Source organism: Eschrichtius robustus, chromosome 6, assembly GCF_028021215.1.
Source record: "Eschrichtius robustus isolate mEscRob2 chromosome 6, mEscRob2.pri, whole genome shotgun sequence".
Taxonomy (NCBI): domain Eukaryota; kingdom Metazoa; phylum Chordata; class Mammalia; order Artiodactyla; family Eschrichtiidae; genus Eschrichtius; species Eschrichtius robustus.
In genome coordinates, this window is record NC_090829.1 from 116,391,867 (window position 1) to 116,412,258 (window position 20,392).

Below are 20,392 nucleotides of genomic sequence, written 5' to 3' on the forward strand. Positions count from 1 at the left end.
GTGTTCTAATGTTTAATTATCTTTAATATTGGAAACATGATGTTTATAAAACTGGCAAAACAGGGAATTAGAGTTATAGGAAAATTATATGTAAGGAAACCAAATTGAGTTTTCTTTCATGAACAAGAGAATATTGAAAGCAAAATGGACATAATAAGCAAATAAAAAATTACAACACAGATACACTATTCTACCATTTATCTGGTAGAAATATATTTTTATTTCTAGTACCAGAAACCAAAAAACAGTAACAGACTAAAACATTTCAATAGTTTCGTCACAAAAATATCAACATTTGCAAGGAGATGATGTGTTAAAATTCAGATACCAAACATATATATGTGTAAACACAGGAGTGGAAACAAAGGCCTAGATTTTATTTTTAGGAACCAATAGTTATCTTTTTTTTTTTTTTTAATTATTTATTTATGGCTGTGTTGGGTCTTCGTTTCTGTGCGAGGGCTTTCTCTAGTTGTGGCAAGTGGGGGCCACTCTTCATCACGGTGCGCGGGCCTCTCATTATCGCGGCCTCTCTTGCTGCGGAGCACAAGCTCCAGACGCGCAGGCCCAGTAATTGTGGCTCACGGGCCTAGTTGCTCCGCATCATGTGGGATCTTCCCAGACCAGGGCTCGAACCCGTGTCCCCTGCATTGGCAGGCAGATTCTCAACCACTGCGCCACCAGGGAAGCCCCCGATACTTATCTTCTGAAGCCTCGATTTTTAAATCTGTGACTTGGGAATTATATAACTCTAGTTGTTAAGGTTAGCTTAGACCAGCACCTCACAGCCCTCTGCTATTTCCAAAACTTGCTTAATCATAAGACTCTTCGGTTGTGTTAAGAATGCAAATTCTTTCGTGTTCCCCTGGAGATTTTAATTCAGCGGTTCTAGGGTTGAAGAATAAGGAGCTATTGCTTAAAGGGTGTAGAGATTTGTTTGGGATGAAGAAAACTTTTGGAAACAGATAGTGACGATGGTTGCACAACATTGTGAATGTAATTAATGCCACTGAATTGTACACATAAAAATGATTAAAATGGTAAGTTTTAAGTTATACATATATAATTATTTTCCTTGAATATACCCATGGAAATTGCAGTGATGTGCTTTCTGATTCCAATGGAAAAGCTAGGCTTGTAATTATTTTGTCCATCATGAAAATGTAATATAACTATATTCTCAGATTTTAAAGGTCATTTGCATAATGTTATTGTTTTTATTGCTTTAATGACAGTCAAATAATTCTGAGAACCATTGGAAACGTTGGACAATATTCTTTGGTTAGCTTATCCGTATAACATTGTTATAAGCAGAGACCTAAAGCCTTTATTTTCATCATGATATTGTGCCGAGACATGTTTTTGAAGATTCTGTCTTCTGGTTACGGTCATAAGCGTTTTGTTTTTTTTTGGCTGCCTTGGGTCTTCATCGCTCATTGCTGCGCGCGGGCCTTCTCTAGTTGCGGCGAGCAGGGGGCTACTCTTCGTTGTAGTGTGCGGGCTTCTCATTGCGGTAGCTTCTCTTGTTGTGGAGCACAGGCTCTAGGCGCACAGGCTTCAGTAGTTGTGGCACGCAGGCTCAGTATTTGTGGCGCACAGGCTTAGCTGCTTCATGGCATGTGGGATCTTCCTGGACCAGGGCTTGAACCCGTGTCCCCTACGTTGGCAGGCGGATTCTTAACCACTGTGCCACCAGGGAAGCCCCCATAAGCATTTTTTAGCTAATCTCTTCCCTAGTGTGTAGACACAGCTATGGTGTTACACACAATGAGAGAAATATATACTCTTCAGGTGTGGCAACTAACACAGGTATTAGACCTTTGGACTGAAATAGAAAATACATTCAGAGGACATCTTGCATTGTAAGATTACACAAAATGATTAATAAAGTGTAGTTACATGTAAATTATGGTTTATTAGGTGCTATTTCAATAGCACTGTCCTAAAATATGACAGACGTTTTCAAAACAAACTTGCGGCCAGTGAAAACCTCGTGGGACATTTAAACGTGCCCTTCTCTGTAGGGCACATTTGTAGGCAAATTTCCCTAGGCCTAGGCCCCTCGGTTTATGTTTTATATATTGAAAGAAAGGTGGTTTCAAACTTGATAAACATTTTCCAATTTAATTCTACTGACTAAATATTTACTCTGTTGAATAAATAAACGAATCAGTTGGGACCTGTAAATTGTCACTGAATTTTCTCTCACTTCGTTGTAAGTCACTCAGCACATATAACTGAATAGATATTTGAGAATGAAAGACAGTCAAGGTTAAGACTATAGCTATATGGCTTTTAAAAATTCCTTCTAGCACAGGACTTACCCTGGTGAAACAGAAATTGCCGGCCTTTAAATGTAAAATGGTAGCACACATACACACACACAAATTAAGAAAGGAGCATATGGTCTTTTATGTTGATCTATTGAGATTAATGTGTGAGGGAGGGAAGGGTGTGCATGCATGTGTATATGCCTGTGTGTGTCATTGTGTGTGCTTCTCAGACAGTATGTCCTCATGGCTAAACATACTCTCTACCAAACATAATACAAAATGATGTTTGATAAATCGTGTACTTACTCAACCAGAAATACAGATTGAAAGGACCATTTTGCTGTAAAAGTTCATCTCCAAAGTGAAATTCAACACTCTATCAGGGGAGAGTGCTTGTTGAATTGGAAGTACCATATTGAATTATAAGAATACCAGCAAGACATTGGTGGCCTTCAGTATACAGAGTAGATTTGCAGCTTTTTAAGTCTGATCCTTGTCATTCAGGATAAAATTAAGTTTCGGTTAAATATCCTCAAGTCCTGTTTGCTCCATAAAGTAGCCGAGGTACACTACGATACAATAGTAATGGCGTCTTCTGCCCTTTTCTTGCCATTTTAAACACTCATCCCTTGATTAAGCTGTTACATCTAAATGATTATATGCAGTTTCCTTGATGGCAATACTCATATCTGTTTGTTTCAAACTAAAATGCACACTTACCAAAAGTTTTTTTGTGACTTTCCAGCTGGGTGGCATTTACAAGCAGCAGACAGCTGAAGTTAGCAGTGTCAATCTTCCACTAACTTGTCAATTATAGTAAAATGTATTTTTTCAAGGATGAAGAGATGCTAATTCAGAAGCAATTTTTAAAAGGCTGGATAACATTTCTATTTGATTTTTCTCTCTAGAAATTGTTAAAAATGTCAGCATTAGTACATTGTCATGATTTTGTCAGGATGGTAGAGAATGGCAAAATTTTCTACAGGTTTTGTGATGACTACTGTCAAAAGTCCCTGGTGTTTGATTGCATTAAAATGCTAGAATTACTAACTACCATTTGGCAGAGGTTTATGTAATGTGTGCACATTTTAGTCAATAAATAAAAAAACTGACATCTGTACAAATTAAAATAGAATCTGAAATTTTAGTTTAATTAAATTCTCCCTGCTGAACAAGTTAGGAGAGAAGCAAATGTAGTTTATAAATTGTATTATTTATTATTACAAATATAACTACTGAATATTTTATACATAAGTATCTACCTAAACACATAGATGCACATGCACACATACTAAATGTCTGGAAAAGAAAATTATGCCGTATGTGATAATGATAATTGACTCTACAAAAGTTTATTTCACAGGTTAGATATAAAAGTAGCTTATAATAGGAGAGTTGTTTTGTCATGCTCTGAGGCAGAAATTATTTATGTCCATTGGTAATCAACTATTGTACGAGATGACTTAAAAATATTAGTAGACATGGTCAATCGTAACGTAGGCTGAGTTTTCAGACAATATATCTACTATCTGATGGGAGACCTGCTGAAATTCATCAATCTCACATGCTATTGACTTATGCTGATTCAGAGGGATACATTACTTGACAATATAAACTACCAGATATAACTTACTAAAGTTATATAATCATAGATCATGTGTACTAAAAAATATATTTATATCTTGCAGAACAAAGCTGGTGAAAAGCTGCCAGTGAAAACTTGGTGAGATAATTGAAGAACTTGAGAGTTTCAAGGTAAAAACGGCTACTTATATGTACTATCTGGGCCTTTGGAAATGAGAAAAAAGATCCGAGGGTATAGCGGTTGGCCGTGGGAAAAATGAAAATGGGGACGTTTTTTGGAACATGGTTTTAGTTTAGGAATGGCTCAAATTTCATGGAGAAGTAGAAGAATATGATTCTTAAAAGAAAGAAAATTTTAATTAATTTTAATTAACTAAGAAAAAACAAAGAAAAGACATTCATATATATAGTACACTATTTCTGTTCTATGGGGAGTAGCAAGCATAATGATATGGAAATAAAAATAGTGTGTCACTTTAAGAAGTCAAGAAAGTAATTAAGAACAGTGTTTTTGCCTCTATTTCTCTTTTTCCTATCTTCATATAAATGCATACTTAGACACACACATACACACACAGAATTTCAGGTTCATTTTTCCTATATTATCTTTACTGCAAAGTGACATATATATTGAAGAAAGGTAAATATAATTTCAAATATATCACCTAGATAGTGTTGAATGACTGGAATGGGATGATTGAAGTTTATCCCACTTTAAAAGAAATAGAAATCTGTCATGTTGATAGATGATATAACCAGAGTGTTAGTTCCCAAAAAAGAGAGTTGAAATGCATTAGAAAGAGAATACAAGTTGTAGGAATACAAGTTGTTTAGTCCTTAAAATTGAAGAAGGAATGGGTTATGGAATTCAGATTCAGATCACAATAGAGACCTGAGGCCAAGTGTAGTATTGATGGTGGTTTTAACTTTCTAGACACCTATAAAATCTGATAAATCCTTAACTTTCATTATCTTGATGATAATAATATTGTGATTAAGTGAATCTATGTTCAACTCATACCCTTAAGAAAGTGACAAAGAAATAAAGCATATCTCAGAGTTGATTATAACATGGGAGCATCAGCCGGGTATGGTCAAATGCATACCCCAGATTGCTGTTATCCAAAGTGTGGTCTATAACCCACTGCCATAATGGGATGCATATAGGAATTGAAAGTAAATGTTTAGAAATCTTCATGGCAATTGAAATGGCTGTGACCTCCTAGTATGTAATCATTTTTATAATAATTCACTTTTAATGTATTTTACAAAATCCATGACGGATTGGAAATAAATAATAATAATAAAACTTTTGAAATTTTTCCATCACAAATAGCTTTAGAATGAGAATCACCGTCTTTTAGAAAATGAAGATTTCATGTATATTTATGTTACTCAAATGGGAATCAAGGCTTACAAAAGACTAAGCAACATAAAGACTGATTTGATTCTGTTAGAGGAAGAAGAAAACCAAGGAAAACTTTGGCTTTCTCTTTGAGTAGGAGCTGATGTGGTTGCAGAATTCCTCAACTGTTTCTTAACTCCGTCAAAGATTATCAGCTTCAAATTTAACACTATAGAACAAATATTGATAGAAGGGATTTTAGTCCCTCCAAAGTTAGGAAATTGTAAAGAAGGCCCCCACGACTGTAAATTCAATGAAGTCACTAGCCTCTGTGAATTGCATCCCAGGGAATTGAAAAAGATAATCACCAAACCAATTTGATGGATTTTGGAGAATTCACAACAAAAAGAAGGATATCAAAAATGTATGGGTCATTCTAATTTTATAGGAAGAAAATAAGTTCAGCTAATCATACTGACATGGTTTGTGAACGTATTGAGAAGGTAATGATTACTGTTCCCAATATGATTCACTAAGAAGAAGTGGTTTTAGAATCATCTTTTTTCTTTCTCTGCAGTGTTTCTAGACAGTTGGAGCATAAAAACAGAGGGCACACAGTGCAGTGAGATCTGTTGCTTTTGCTAGCATAGTTTTCCTTATTGTAGTAATAGACTCAACTCGTCTTTTGGGAGTCTTCCCTGCCTCCTCTTTTATTCATATCATTTTGATAGGGCTAACCCTGAGCTCTGGATTCAGGGATTCACATTTTACCCAAACAAAAGACAGTGGTACATGGGATTTTTCTTTTTTCCTGGAATTATTAAAAAAAGATCTACTTCTACTGCAGCAAATTTGTGAGAGTAAGCTGGTTGTCATTCTACCAAATTTGATGAAAAAAAGTGAAACCATATGAGGAAAGCAGATCTAAGACATGAAGAGAATTTTGATGACATCATTAGGGCACCTGAAATTAGCTATTTTAACTACTGGACTCTTCACGTACATCATCCAAAAAAGTCTTATTTCTGGCTTAAGATGGTTTGACTTGGGATTCTATCATTAAAACTGAAATCCTGACTTTACACTCAGTCTATGTGAAAATCAAACCTATCTGTTTATACCTGGGGACAAGATGAAGAAATATGGGCTGATCATAAAGACAATTAAGTGATTGGGAAATTGGTAAAATGGCTGTAATTGAGCTCTGTAATTATTGTTAAACAACACAGAGTTCTCAATTAAATACTACATGGTACTTCATCTTTATCTTTGTCACAGTGACTGTGTTTCCAAATGACTTGGAAGAAGTTATGGAAGATAGGGCAGTATTTTGGACCTAGTAAACTTGACAAACTTTCCTATTACAAAACCTTGGAAATATCTACTAAAATAATATAATCATGATTTCCAAAAGCTTATAAGATAGAAAAGGAAGTCTTTGAAGACAAAAAACAAAGTAGCAGCAAGAGAGGTGACTACAAATCTCTTCATGGGAGTTACAGCTGCCCTGTGAATGTTTAACAACCTCTGAATCCTAAAGCGTCATGTTTTAACAACCATCTTGAGGACAAGAGGAAAAGTGCTGGGCCCCACAAGGTAAACAAGTTGATTCCATTAAAGTCAGGACCCTTGAAGGACTATATCTTCAGTGAAAAAGTACTTTAGAAGAAAAGTCCACCCACTAACAATTGGAAACAGGTGGGAAGCCTGTCAGACTCAGCCTAACCTTAAAAATAAGGCTCTCTGAGAATTCATAATTACATTCCTGCCTTCCATCTAGTTTGGAGTTCAAATGTACTCTTCCTGCTTCATCAAGAAAATTTCAGGTCAATAAATTAATTGAAAGTTGTCCTCATTATTAGCACTGGTTTGGGGATGATGTAGAGCTGGGGGAAAAAAAAATTGAATTCTCTGGAAAAAACACACCTTCAACATAGACCTTGAAGGATTCTGATAAAATACAGCACACTTAATCCAAAGTTGCAAAACACATGAAGAAACACAAACCAATATGAGTAAGAGCTGAGAGTTGACCACCACTAGACTGTCAGGGAAAGAAATCCTAGAAATGTTCCTCAAAAATAAAGGGAAATTATCCTATAAGGAAGTTCTGAGATGCAGTAAATAATGATGAGTACAGATATTGAAAAACATGTGGGAAAATAAAAACTAACATTGACTATAAAATTTTTAACTTTTGAGGTTAAAAACTCCAGCAGAACAACAACAAAACAATGAAAGGGTTTGAAGTAAAAAGCAATGCTTTCAGATGAGAATGGTGACAGAGCACAAAATGACATCATATGAAACTGATCAGGGGAATTTGAAACTGCTAAAACTGTTAGCTATGAGAAGATACAACTTTGGGAAAATAAAACCTAAATTAAATAATTATAAATGTTGTCACATACTGGAACATTTATGTTTCATTCTGAATCTTACTAGACAGTAGATCAAGGAACAGTGAAGTACAGATTTCATTAAAATATAAAGAAAATCTTTTGTTCTGTCAAGGCTATTCTAAAAAAAGATGAACTTCCTCAGAAATGAATAATTTTCTAGTCTCTAGAGGTATCACACATAAGGCTGCTTATATATGTTCTTGTAGAAAGAATACAAGTACTAAATAGATGGACTAAATACATTGTAATATTTCTTCTGAACAGATATTATTCTTGGACTAAGACCCTAATATAAATATTATTTTTTTCTTGATTTGTGAAAAAGGAGTTAAGTACACTAATGAACCTACAAAAGATATGGAAATTTTTTTACCATATGGTGATATTTGAATGATAAGAATAATAGTTTTCAAATTCTGCCTCAATTTAAGATGGAGTAACAGGAACTGGATATAGTCTCCTACCTGAAATAATTAAAACATCATACTGAATACATGAAACAATGATTTTCAAGACATTGGCAAAGAAAGACATTAATTCCTGAGATATGAAGGAAAAAATAAAATGATCCCTATATTTGTCCCCAGCTTACAGCTGGAGAGGGTTTGCAGCCTTTATGCAGGGAGGGGGATGCAGGTGGAACCAAACAGTCTCCTTAAATTGAGGCAATGGAACTGAGATTTTAGGAAGGCTAGTGGCTAAAGTTCACAGGACAGAGTTCCAGAAAGAAAAGAGCTGCACACAGAGAGAATTTGGGAGATCTGCAGAGGGTTCTTTTCAAGTATTCAGCTGAGTAGTGCACATGTGTGAGCAAATATCCATCACTGGGCAAAGAACCAGCCAAAAGAATTCAAGGAAAAACTTCTTGAGGATCACAAAGGGCTAGGAATAGTTATTGATCTGGCCAGCCTGAGTGGAAAACCTCATATTTCAAGGGGCATTTGGTAGAGAACTAAAAAGAGTTTTGCTTCACTAGGGCAATAATTAGCCCTAGACCAAATACTGCTCTAGTCCTACTTAACAAAGCTTAAAAGCAAGACCAGAAAGGATTGAGTTATTTTCAAGTAACTTAACCACATCTCAGAACATAGTCCAAGGATAGTTTTAGGAGTATAAATGTACCTAGCACCTAAAAAACTAAAATTCTTAATGTCTAGCATGCAATAAAACATTAGCAGCCACAGGAAGAAGCAGGAAAATACAACCCATAATGTATAAAACAAACAAACAAAAAGGAAACCGTCAAAATCAACCTGGAAATGACATAGATGGTAGACTTAGTAGATGAAGACATTAAAGAAGTTATAATAACTGTATCCCATATATTCAAAAGCCAGATGAAAGACTGAACATGTTAAGTGTAGACATGAAAGCTATAAAACAAGTATATCAATTTGAACTTGTAGAGGTGAAACTACAATGTGTGAGATAAGAATAATAGCCAATAAGACATTGCAGAAGAAAAGATTACTGACCTTGAAGACATAACAATAAAAGTACTCAAAGTAAAACATAGAGGGGGAAAAAAGACTAAAAAACAACAACTAAAAGACAATCAGTAACCTGTGGAACAACTTCAAATGGCCTGATACACATGTAACTGTAGTTTATCCAAAAGAGGAGGTGTGTTTGAGCTGGAGCAGAATAGATGTTTAAAGGAAAAAATGGGCAAAATTTTTCCAAATTGGATGAAAACTATAGTTTCATAGATCCAAGTAGCTTAATGAACTTCAAGTATATGTTCACAGCCTAAAAAATGCCCTAATTTGTAATAGCATACTTCAGGTTCCAATTCAGATTTCATAAGAAACATTAGAAGGATAATAAGCTCAGTCTTCAGTTTTTTTGTTATGTATAGTGATAACAACATTAATAATAAAATTAATAATTAACATTCATTTAATGCTTATTATATGTAAATAGTTCTGATTTCTTAAGAACTTAGCTCCTAAACTGGCACATCACCACTTCTACCATATTCTATTGTTAAAAATCATCACAACACCTACCCAGGTTCAAGGGGAGACACTGACCTTCATCTCCTGATGGAAGAAGTGTTAAAGATATGTAGCCATATTTAATCTTTCCATAAGTTCACACTACATTGCAATATTCATATCAGCTATTAGGATTTGGGAGGAATTTGGTATTAGGATATTCAGGAATTTGGTAGACATAGTCAACTGTCAGAAAATAGTTCCTCTTCTTATGCAGAAATGTCCAACATTCAGTCAGAAAGAGAAAAACAAATACCGTACGTTAACACATATATATGGAATCTAAAAAAAAAAAAAAAAAAAAAGGTTTTGATGAACCTAGGGGCAGGACAGGAATAAAGACACAGACATAGAGAATGGACTTGAGGACACGGGGAGGGGGAAGGGTAAGCTGGGACGAAGTGAGAGAGTGGCATGGACATATATACACTACCAAATGTAAAATAGATAGCTAGTGGGAAGCAGCTGCATGGCACAGGAAGATCAGCTGGGTGCTTTGTGACCACCTAGAGGGGTGGGATAGGGAGGGTGGGAGGGAGACACAAGAGGGAGGGGATATGGTGATATACGTATGCGTATAGCTGATTCACTTTGTTATACAGCAGAAACTAACACAACACTGTAAAGCAATTGTCTGATTTCATGTTGCCTTGAGAATATCCTATTCACTGTATTTTAAAAACAATATAATAAAGGGGACAATAAAACCAACGTAACTGAAATTTATATTTTCCTTTTTCAGCTTCCTAAAACATAACATGCTTTAAATTAATGGCTAAAATCTTTCAAGATTTAATTCAGTACTATAATATCTATGGATTTATAAAATGTCATATTCTTGTTTCTGTAAAACCATGAAAATTGTGTGTGATTTGTTCTGTGGGAGTGTGAGATGAGTGTTGAGAAAAGTTTATTATCTGAAAATACCAAATATTTCTCTTTGTTAATTAAGTAAATACAATGTATTTTATTTTGTTTTGAGTGAATTAACCTTGCTCATTTGTACTTTTAAAATTTGTGATAATTCATTCAGGGTCAGGCTAGAATTTGTCTTTTCACTACCTATAAAAATATATTTGCTACAAAAGTAGAAGTATAATAGGACTCCACAGTATGTATACAAGGTGCTTAGAAAATCATTATTTTTTTAATGACTCTTACTGACTGTAAAAGTAACTATTTATAATAAGACAACTGAGAGTTTAACATAAAAGACCTTTTAACTGGAAAATGTCTTTAATTGCTAGGTTAATTCTAATTACATGTATTTTAAAATTTTAAACTATGTGTTTAAAAATAATAATTTTGACTTTCTATATGTTCACCAAAGTGTTTCTCCAATTAGTCTATATTACTCTTTAAACAAAAAATTAAAATCTTTGAATTGGATAACTAAGCCCAGCCTGAATTCTTGTCTCCCAATTTATTAGCTATGTTACCATAGTTTCACTTTACTCCTCTTTTGTAAAGTAGGAGCTATACTACCTATCTTATATGTACTTTTGAGGAACTAATAACACAGCTTAATATCAGCCAACGGCATTCAGCACACTGTAGCAAAAAGTGTATTGTAAGGATGAAAGAAAACAAACCAAAACAAAAAACTAACCTAAACCTTAGTAAAATTTTCTAACTTCTTAAGGAACCAGGTAGAAAAAAGTACTGACACAAAAGGTGGCTTCTCTCTTTTTGCTTCTTAGAATAACTCTATAATTTAACTGTGAGTGTGCTGTTTAGTTATCAAAACGTACTGTGCAAAACCCAGATTTAAAATATGGTCACGATTTTCTAGTTTGGTAATTGACTTCAACTATAAAGAAGCAGTAATTTTAAGTGGTACTTTCCCATAGGTTTTACAGACTTAGTGTGTATTATTCTGACTTCCTTAAAGATCTAGTTCAACATTTCAATCTCTGGGAGGTTTGGGATCACTAAGACCGGGTTGGAAATACAAAAAAACATTATAGTCAAATGACAACCTTAATAATAAGCAAGAAAGGTTTTTAAATGCTTTTGCCAGGTATGCAGACACAGATACTAACATAGATAGCAATGAGCGGTATGCAAACCTCAAGATAAATGTTGGAGAACCACGGAAGGGAATTTCCAAAATAAAATACCAGTCCTCTGAGTAGCTCTTTCAATAGGCCACAATACAGATTTCCTAGAAAGGACCAAGTCAAAGTCAATCTACTGAAAAAACGTCAAAATAAATTTGAAAGCACACTTTATTGCTAACATATTAAAATATATATACCCTACCTTTCCATGCACAACTGAAGAACTCACATGAAGTTAGGCAAACATTGAAGGGGGAGCATTGCATTAAAGTCTATGTCTACAAAATATTTTTGATAGGTAAGAATAAAATAATGTCACAAAAATATGTATGATTATAAATGTATATATATTAGGAGTGTAAATGAAAAGGAGTACCACCTTCTAGCCACAGTTTGGTTAATAAAATAAAATATAGTATTTCAATACTGTTATTTTTTTCAGTTAAAATGTGGAACACTAGAGTAACAGAAAGTGAGAGTTGACAGACTTAGAGTCCATCCAATCAACTCCATATTTTATAGATGAGGGGATTGAAATTGAGAATTAAGAGAATGATTCAGGACTGAGCTCTGCCCACCAGAGCAACAGCCAGCTCTACCCACCACCAGTCCCTCCCCATCAGGAAATTGCACAAGCCACTTACATAGCCTCATCCACCAGAGGGCAGACAACAGAGGCAAGAAGAACTAAAATCCTGCAGCCTGTGGAACAAAACCCACATTCACAGAAAGATAGACAAGATGAAAAGGCAGAGGGCTATGTACCAGATGAAGGAACAAGATAAACCCCAAGAAAAACAACTAAATAAATCAGAGATAGCAACCTTCCAGAAAAAGAATTCAGAATAATGATAGTGAAGATGATCCAAGGACCTCAGAAAAAGAATGGAGGCAAAGATCGAGAAGATGCAAGAAATGTTTAACAAAGACCTAGAAGAATTAAAGAACAAACAAACAGAGATGAACAATACAATAACTGAAATGAAAAATACACTAGAAGGAATCAATAGCAGAATAACTGAGGCAGAAGAATGGATAAGTGACTTGGAAGACAGAATGGTGGAATTCACTGCTGCGGAACAGAATAAAGAAAAAAGAATGAAAAGAAATGAAAACAGCCTCAGAGACCACTGGGACAACATTAAACGCAACAACATTCACATTATAGGGGTGCCAGAAGGAGAAGAGAGAGAGAAAGGACCCCAAAAAATATTTGAAGAGATTATAATCGAAAACTTCCCTAACATGGGAAAGGAAATAGTCACCCAAGTCCATGAAGCACAGAGAGTCCCATACAGGATAAACCCAAGGAGAAACATGCCAAGACACATAGTAATCATACTGGCAAAAATTAAAGAGAAAGAAAAATTATTGAAAGCAGCAAGGGAAAAACAACAAATAACATACAAGGGAACTCCCATAAGGTTAACAGCTGATTTCTCAGCAGAAACTTTACAAGCCAGAAGGGAGTGGCATGACATATTTAAAGTGATGAAAGGGAAGAACCTACAACCAAGATTACTCTACTTGGCAAGGATCTCATTCAGATTCGATGGAGAAATCAAAAGCTTTACAGAGAAGAAAAAGCTAAGACAATTCAGCACCACCAAACCAGCTCTACAACAAATAAGGAACTTCTGTAAGTGGGGAACATAAGAGAAGAAAGGACCTACAAAAACAAACCCAAAACAATTAAGAAAATGGTAATAGGAACATACATATCGATAATTACCTTAAACGTGAATGGATTAAATGCTCCAACCAAAAGACACAGGCTCGCTGAATGGATACAAAAAGAAGACCCATATATATGCTGTCTACAAGAGACCCACTTCGGACCTAAGGAAACATACAGACTGAAAGTGAGGGGATGGAAAAAGATATTCCATGCAAATGGAAATCAAAAGAAAGCTGGAGTAGCAATACTCATATCAGATAAAATAGACTTTAAAATAAAGGATGTTACAAGAGACAAGGAAGGACACTACATAATGTTCAAGGGATCAATCCAAGAAGAAGATATAACAATTATAAATATATGCATATATATCCCAACATAGGAACACCTCAATACATAAGGCAACTGCTAACAGCTATAAAAGAGGAAACTGACAGTAACACTGGGGGACTTTAACACCTCACTTACACCAATGGACAAATCATCCAAACAGAAAATAAATAAGGAAACACAAGCTTTAAAGGATACATTAAACAAGATGGACTTAATTGATATCTACAGGACATTCCATCCAAAAACAGCAGATTACACTTTCTTCTCAAGTGCACATGGAACATTCTGCAGGATAGATCACATGTTGGGTCACAAATCAACCCTCAGTAAATTTAAGAAAATTGAAAGCATATCAAGCATCTTTTCTGACTACAATGTTATGAGATTAGAAATCAATTACAGGGGAAAAAAACGTAAAAAACACAAACACATGGAGGCTAAACAATATGTTACTAAATAACCAAGAGATCACTGAAGAAATCAAAGAGGAAATCAAAAAATACCTAGAGACAAATGACAATGAAAACACGATGATCCAAAACCTATGGGATGTAGCAAAACCAGTTCTAAGAGGGAAGTTTATAGCAATACAAGCTACCTCAAGAAACAAGAAAAATCTCAAATAAACAATCTAACCTTACACCTAAAGGGACTAGAGAAAGAAGAACAAACAAAACCCAAAGTTAGCAGAAGGAAAGAAATCATAAAGATCAGAGCAGAAATAAATGAAATAGAAACAAAGAAAACAATAGCAAAGATCAATACAACTAAAAGCTAGTTCTTTGAGAAGATAAAAAAAATTGATAAACCATTAGCCAAACTCATCAAGAAAAAGAGGGGGAGGACTCAAATCAATAAAATTAGAAATGAAAAAGGAGAAGTCACGACAGACACTGCAGAAATACAAAGCATCCTAAGAGACTACTACAAGCAACTCTATGCCAATAAAATGGACAACTGAACTAGGAAGAAATAGAAAATATGAACAGAGCTATCACAAGTAATGAAATTGAAACTGTGATTAAAAATCTTCCAAGAAACAAAAGTCCAGGACCAGATGGCTTCACAGGTAAATTCTATCAAACATTTAGAGAACAGCTAACACCCACCCTTCTCAAACTCTTACAGAAAATTTCAGAGGAAGGAAAACTCCCAAGCTCCTTCTATGAGGTCACCATCACCCTGATACCAAAACCAGACAAAGATATTACAAAAAAAGAAAATTACAGACCAATATCACTGATGAATATAGATGCAAAAATCCTCAACAAAATACTAGCAAACAGAATCCAATAACACATTAAAAGGATCATACACCATGATCAAGTGGGATTTATCCCAGGGATGCAAGGATTCTTCAATATACGCAAATCAATCAATGTGATACACCATATTTACAAAATGAAGAAGAAAAACCATATGATCATCTCAGTAGATGCAGAAAAAGTTTTTGACAGAATTCAACACGCATTTATGATAAAAACTCTCCAGAAAGTGGGCATAGAGGGAACCTACCTCAACATAATAAAGGCCATATATGACAAACCCACAGCAAACATCATTCTCAATGGTGAAAAACTGAAAACATTTCCTTTAAGATCAGGAACAAGACAAGGATGTCCACTCTCACCACTATTATTCAACATAGTTTTGGAAGTCTTAGCCATGGCAATCAGAGAAGAAAAAGAAATAAAAGGAATACAAATTGGAAAAGAAGAAGTAAAACTGTCACTGTTTGCAGATGACATGATACTTATCATAGAGAATCCTAAAGATGCCACCAGAAAACTACAAGAGCTAATCAATGAATTTGGTAAAGTTGCAGGATACAAAATTAATGCACAGAAATCTCTAGCATTCCTATACACTAATGATAAAAAAATCTGAAAGAGAAATTAAGGAAACACTCCCTTTTACCATTGCAACAAAAAGAATAAAATATCTAGGAATAAACCTACCTAAGGAGACAAAAGACCTGTCTGCAGAAAACTATAAGACACTGATGAAAGAAATTAAAGATGATACAAACAGATGGAGAGATATGCCATGTTCTTGGACTGGAAGAATCAACACTGTGAAAATGACTATACTACCCAAAGCAATCTGCCGATTCAATGCAACCCCTATCAAACTACCACTGGCATTTTTCACAGAACTAGAACAAAAAATTACACAATCTGTATGGAAACACAAAAGACCCTGAATAGCCAAAGCAATCTTGAGAAAGAAAAACAGAGCTGGAGGAATCAGGATCCCTGACTTCAGACTATACTACAAAGCTACAGTAATCAAGACAGTATGGTACTGGCACAAAAACAGAAATATAGATCAATGGAACAGGATAGAAAGCCCAGAGATAAACCCATGCACATATGGTCACCTTATCTTTGATAAAGGAGGCAAGAATATACAGTGGAGAAAAGACAGCCTCTTCAGTAAGTGGTGCTGGGAAACTGGAGAGCTACATGTAAAAGAGTGAAATTAGAACACTCCGTAACACCATACACAAAAATAAACTCAAAATGGATTAAAGACCTAAATGTAAGGCCAGACACTATCAAACTCTTAGAGGAAAACATAGGCAGAACACTCTATGACATAAATCACAGCAAGATCCTTTTTGAACCACCTCCTAGAGAAATGGAAATAAAAGCAAAAATAAACAAATGGGACCTAATGAAACTTCAAAGCTTTTGCACAGCAAAGGAAACCATAAACAAGATGAAAAGACAACCCTCAGAATGGGAGAAATTATTTGCAAATGAATCAACGGACAAAGGATTAATCTCCAAAATATATAAACAGCTCATGCAGCTCAACATTAAAAAAACAAACAACCCAATCAAAAAATGGGCAGAAGACCTAAATAGACATTTCTCCAAAGAAGACATACAGATGGCCAAGAAGCACATCAAAAGCTGCTCAACATCAATAATTATTAAGAGAAATGTAAATCAAAACTACAATGAGGTATCACCTCACACCACTTAGAATGGGCATCATCAGAAAATGTACAAACAACAAATGCTGGAGAGTGTGTGGAGAAAAGGGAACCCTCTTGCACTGTTAGTGGGAATGTAAATTGATACAGCCACTATGGAGAACAGTATGGAGGTTCCTTAAAAAAACTAAAAATAGAGCTACCATATGACCCAGCAATCCTACTACTGGGCACAGACCCAGAGAAAACCATAATTCAAAAAGATATATGCACCTCAATGTTCATTGTAGCACTATTTACAATAGCCAGGTCATGGAAGCAACCTAAATGCCCACTGACAGATGAATGGATAAAGAAGATGTGGTACATATATACAATGGAATATTACTCAGCCATTAAAAGGAACAAAGTTGGGTCATTTTTAGAGACATGGATGAAACTAGAGACTGTCATACAGAGAGAAGTAAGCCAGAAAGGGAAAAACAAATATTGTATATTAACGCATATATGTGGAACCTAGAAAAATTGTACAGATGAACCGGTTTGCAGGGCAGAAATTGAAGACATAGATGTAGAGAACAAACGTATGGACACCAAGGGGGGAAAGCGGCGGGGCGGGGGGTGTGTAATTAATTGGGAGATTGGGATTGACATATATACACTAATATGTATAAAATGCGTAACTAATATGAACCTGCTGTATAAAAAAATAAAATAAAATTCAAAAATTAAAAAAAAAAAATGAGAACCATTCAGTGTCAGAGGGAATTGGAGTTGGAACCAGCACTGAAACTGGACTTTTGGACTCCCAGAGACCAGTGTTTTCTCTGAGCCAGACTGATGTGTCTCTATTTTGTACGTCTCCTTGAGTTGAGGAGATGGGTATGTGTAGCCAGTGGAACTGCGTGTAGAAAAACGTCCCAAGGCACACATGAGCTTCTGCACTTCCACAAGTAGCTGTCATGGACATGTTGATATGTGAGGTCAACACTCGTTAAACGTCAGAGGTGCTTCCCATCCAAAGAATCAGAAGCAAACTCAGCGGACAGTCTTCCCCTTCTAAATTGAAATGAATTCCACTTATGTAACACTTTTATGTTATGAGTATTCCCAGTCTGTGGGAAAGGGGAGTCAAAACAATACAGCTGAGCTGGTCATTAGGTTTGTAAGTGCTGCTCAGCCCATGGTGTTTCACTTGTAAAAGTGAAATGGTGTTTTACTTGTAATAATGAGGTGTGCTTGCAAATGAAAACCAGGCATTCCACTGGGGTGATAAAAATGTCAAACTTAGACCTGCTGGGTTGAAAGATGAAAAGAAAAACAAATCAATGAGTTTCAACAAGAAACAAGAAACGTTTGAAGTAGAAACTACTAAAAAGTTTAAATTTCCAATTTCTAAATAATTATAATTTTCCATATAATAATCCAAATAATTTTTGTATGCATGAATTTCTTTCATATTAAAATGACTTGGTATAACTTTCAGAAAGAAAATAGGTAGCAACATCTTTCTACAAAATTGATCTATAATTTTATTATAAATAAGTCAAGTAAATATGTTTTCTTTTAGCTAACTTTTAGTAATAATATCATTCACTTAAAACTTTCTCACTAATCACATACAGATTATATCTTAAGAGAGATAGCCCCTTTTCTAAAGTGGAAGAGATCCTATTCTCTAATTTTAAAATATCATGTATTTTAAAATTTTGCTGGTTGGTCAAAAAAAGTTTATTAGGCAATTATTATGTAACAGGCACGGGGTTATGCTCCAGTAATACAGCAGAGATCAAGTTCTGGTGCTACAGAAATGCCCTCCCCAAAATTACAGAGAAGTAGAGAGACATAATAATCAGAAAGAGGTAAGTGCTATGTAGGGAAAGCGTCACCACACTGTTGCCCCAGAATCATACTCCTGCTGGTCCTTCGAATGGAAACTAACAGACCTTATCTGAGTTTCAGGCCCAATTACAAAAGGAGGAAGCTGCAAGGAGAGAAACTAGGACTGGTGAGAACCAGCTAGGCCCAAGATGGCTGAAGACATGGCCTCCAGTAGACCTTGAGCCTCGTTATGTGCCCAATGTAATGCACTAGCATGTTAAATGACACACCCACCAGCACCACTACCATTGACCATTGCCATGACACCCATCAGAAGAGCCCATACAAGGACTGAAAAGGAGTATTTCCTCAGTTCTGGGTCCAAACCACACCACTATTCTTGGATAAGTCATGAATATTCCTCTCTCTCTTTACTCAATTCCCTCCCTTTTACCTCAATCCGCATATATAGATGGTGTCTCAGCTCCAGTCGGGTTGATTGATTGTGAACTAAGTTCGCACTTATCCATTCTTTGACCACTGAATAAAGCTTGTGCTGTTCTAATGTCAGCATTGGTTTCGCTATTGGCTGTGCCTTGAGCAGAAAAAGAAACTCCTCGGCCGAGACAAGGGGTCTGGGCCTGGGCTAGAACCCTGGCATGGGTCCAGGAGACCAATATGGTTACAAAAGGTTACTAGTCTAAGAGATTATTATTTCTATCACTACAGGTTACAAGAAATTTCAAGAGTTAGCGAGGTAAAGGAGAAGGAGCCTTTCAAGTAGAGGGAGAAGCATGTGTGACAACTCACCTTTAAAAGAACTTGGTTTAATTAAGGCTCTAAAAGAAGGCCAGTAGAGCTGAAACTTTGAGAGTTAGGGAGAAAGTGGCATAATACTGTCCTGGAGAGGAAGAAAGAAGTCAGATCATGAAGGACCTTGTGAATCTGGTTGAAGAATGTATATTATAGCAGGGTACATTCTAAACATTTAATATAAACTAGTAACATAGAACATTTTAAATGACCTAATAAGTTACTTGAAAAATTCTCCCTTTTTTGGTTCTGAAGAGAAAGTAGTAAAAGAGAACAAGAATGGAAGCAAGGAGGCCAAATACACTATACTGTAATATTGACTTGAAGAAAGCTAGTGGCAAAATAGATCAAGAAGAATGTGTTCAGTTGAAACACAGTTTGGAGGATGAACTGACAGCATTTAGTGACGGGGGTAAGAGACATTCTGAAGATGACTCCTAAGCTTTAAACTTTGGGAAAAGCATGGTTGAAGGTATGATGAAATCAGATGTATATTTTAAGGCAGGACAAGAAAAAATTAAACATAAAACTCTCTCTCTGTGTTTGTTTGGGCCTCCTCCGTCCACCCCTAATGTGCAGTGTGCATATGCATTGTACATAAACCAGAGCTCCTTAAAGATGGGAGTGGCGGCTCAACCATATAGACCAATTTTTTTTTCCTTTCTTCTGACTCTAGCAGTGTACCTTCTAAAAACAATAGTGTTCTTTCCCACCTCTGTAGGGGGTCATGGTGACTTGCTGCTCACTTTGGGTGTGCTTACCTGAACTATATATCCTTGGTGAACTTTATGTAAAATATCAGTATGTCATTTTGATGCATGATCCTTTGTCTCAAAAAGGTATATGACTATTCCTTAGACGTCTAACGGGCAGAACAGTTCTCAGAACTTTCTGAGAATCTGCTTCTCGTGTTATAATCCTCAGTTTGGCTCAAATAAAATTCCCTTTTTTTCTTCTTAACTTGATAGTTAATTGAATTTTTGTCGACTGGTATCATTTGCTGAGACATAAAAGAGTTAAGGATGAAAATATTTGGAGAAAAATCAAGGGTTCGGTTTGGATATGTTAAATTGAAGGTATCTTTGAAAAACCCAAGTGCAAAAGACAAGCTGGCAGTTGGATATACAATCAGAAACTCATAAAAG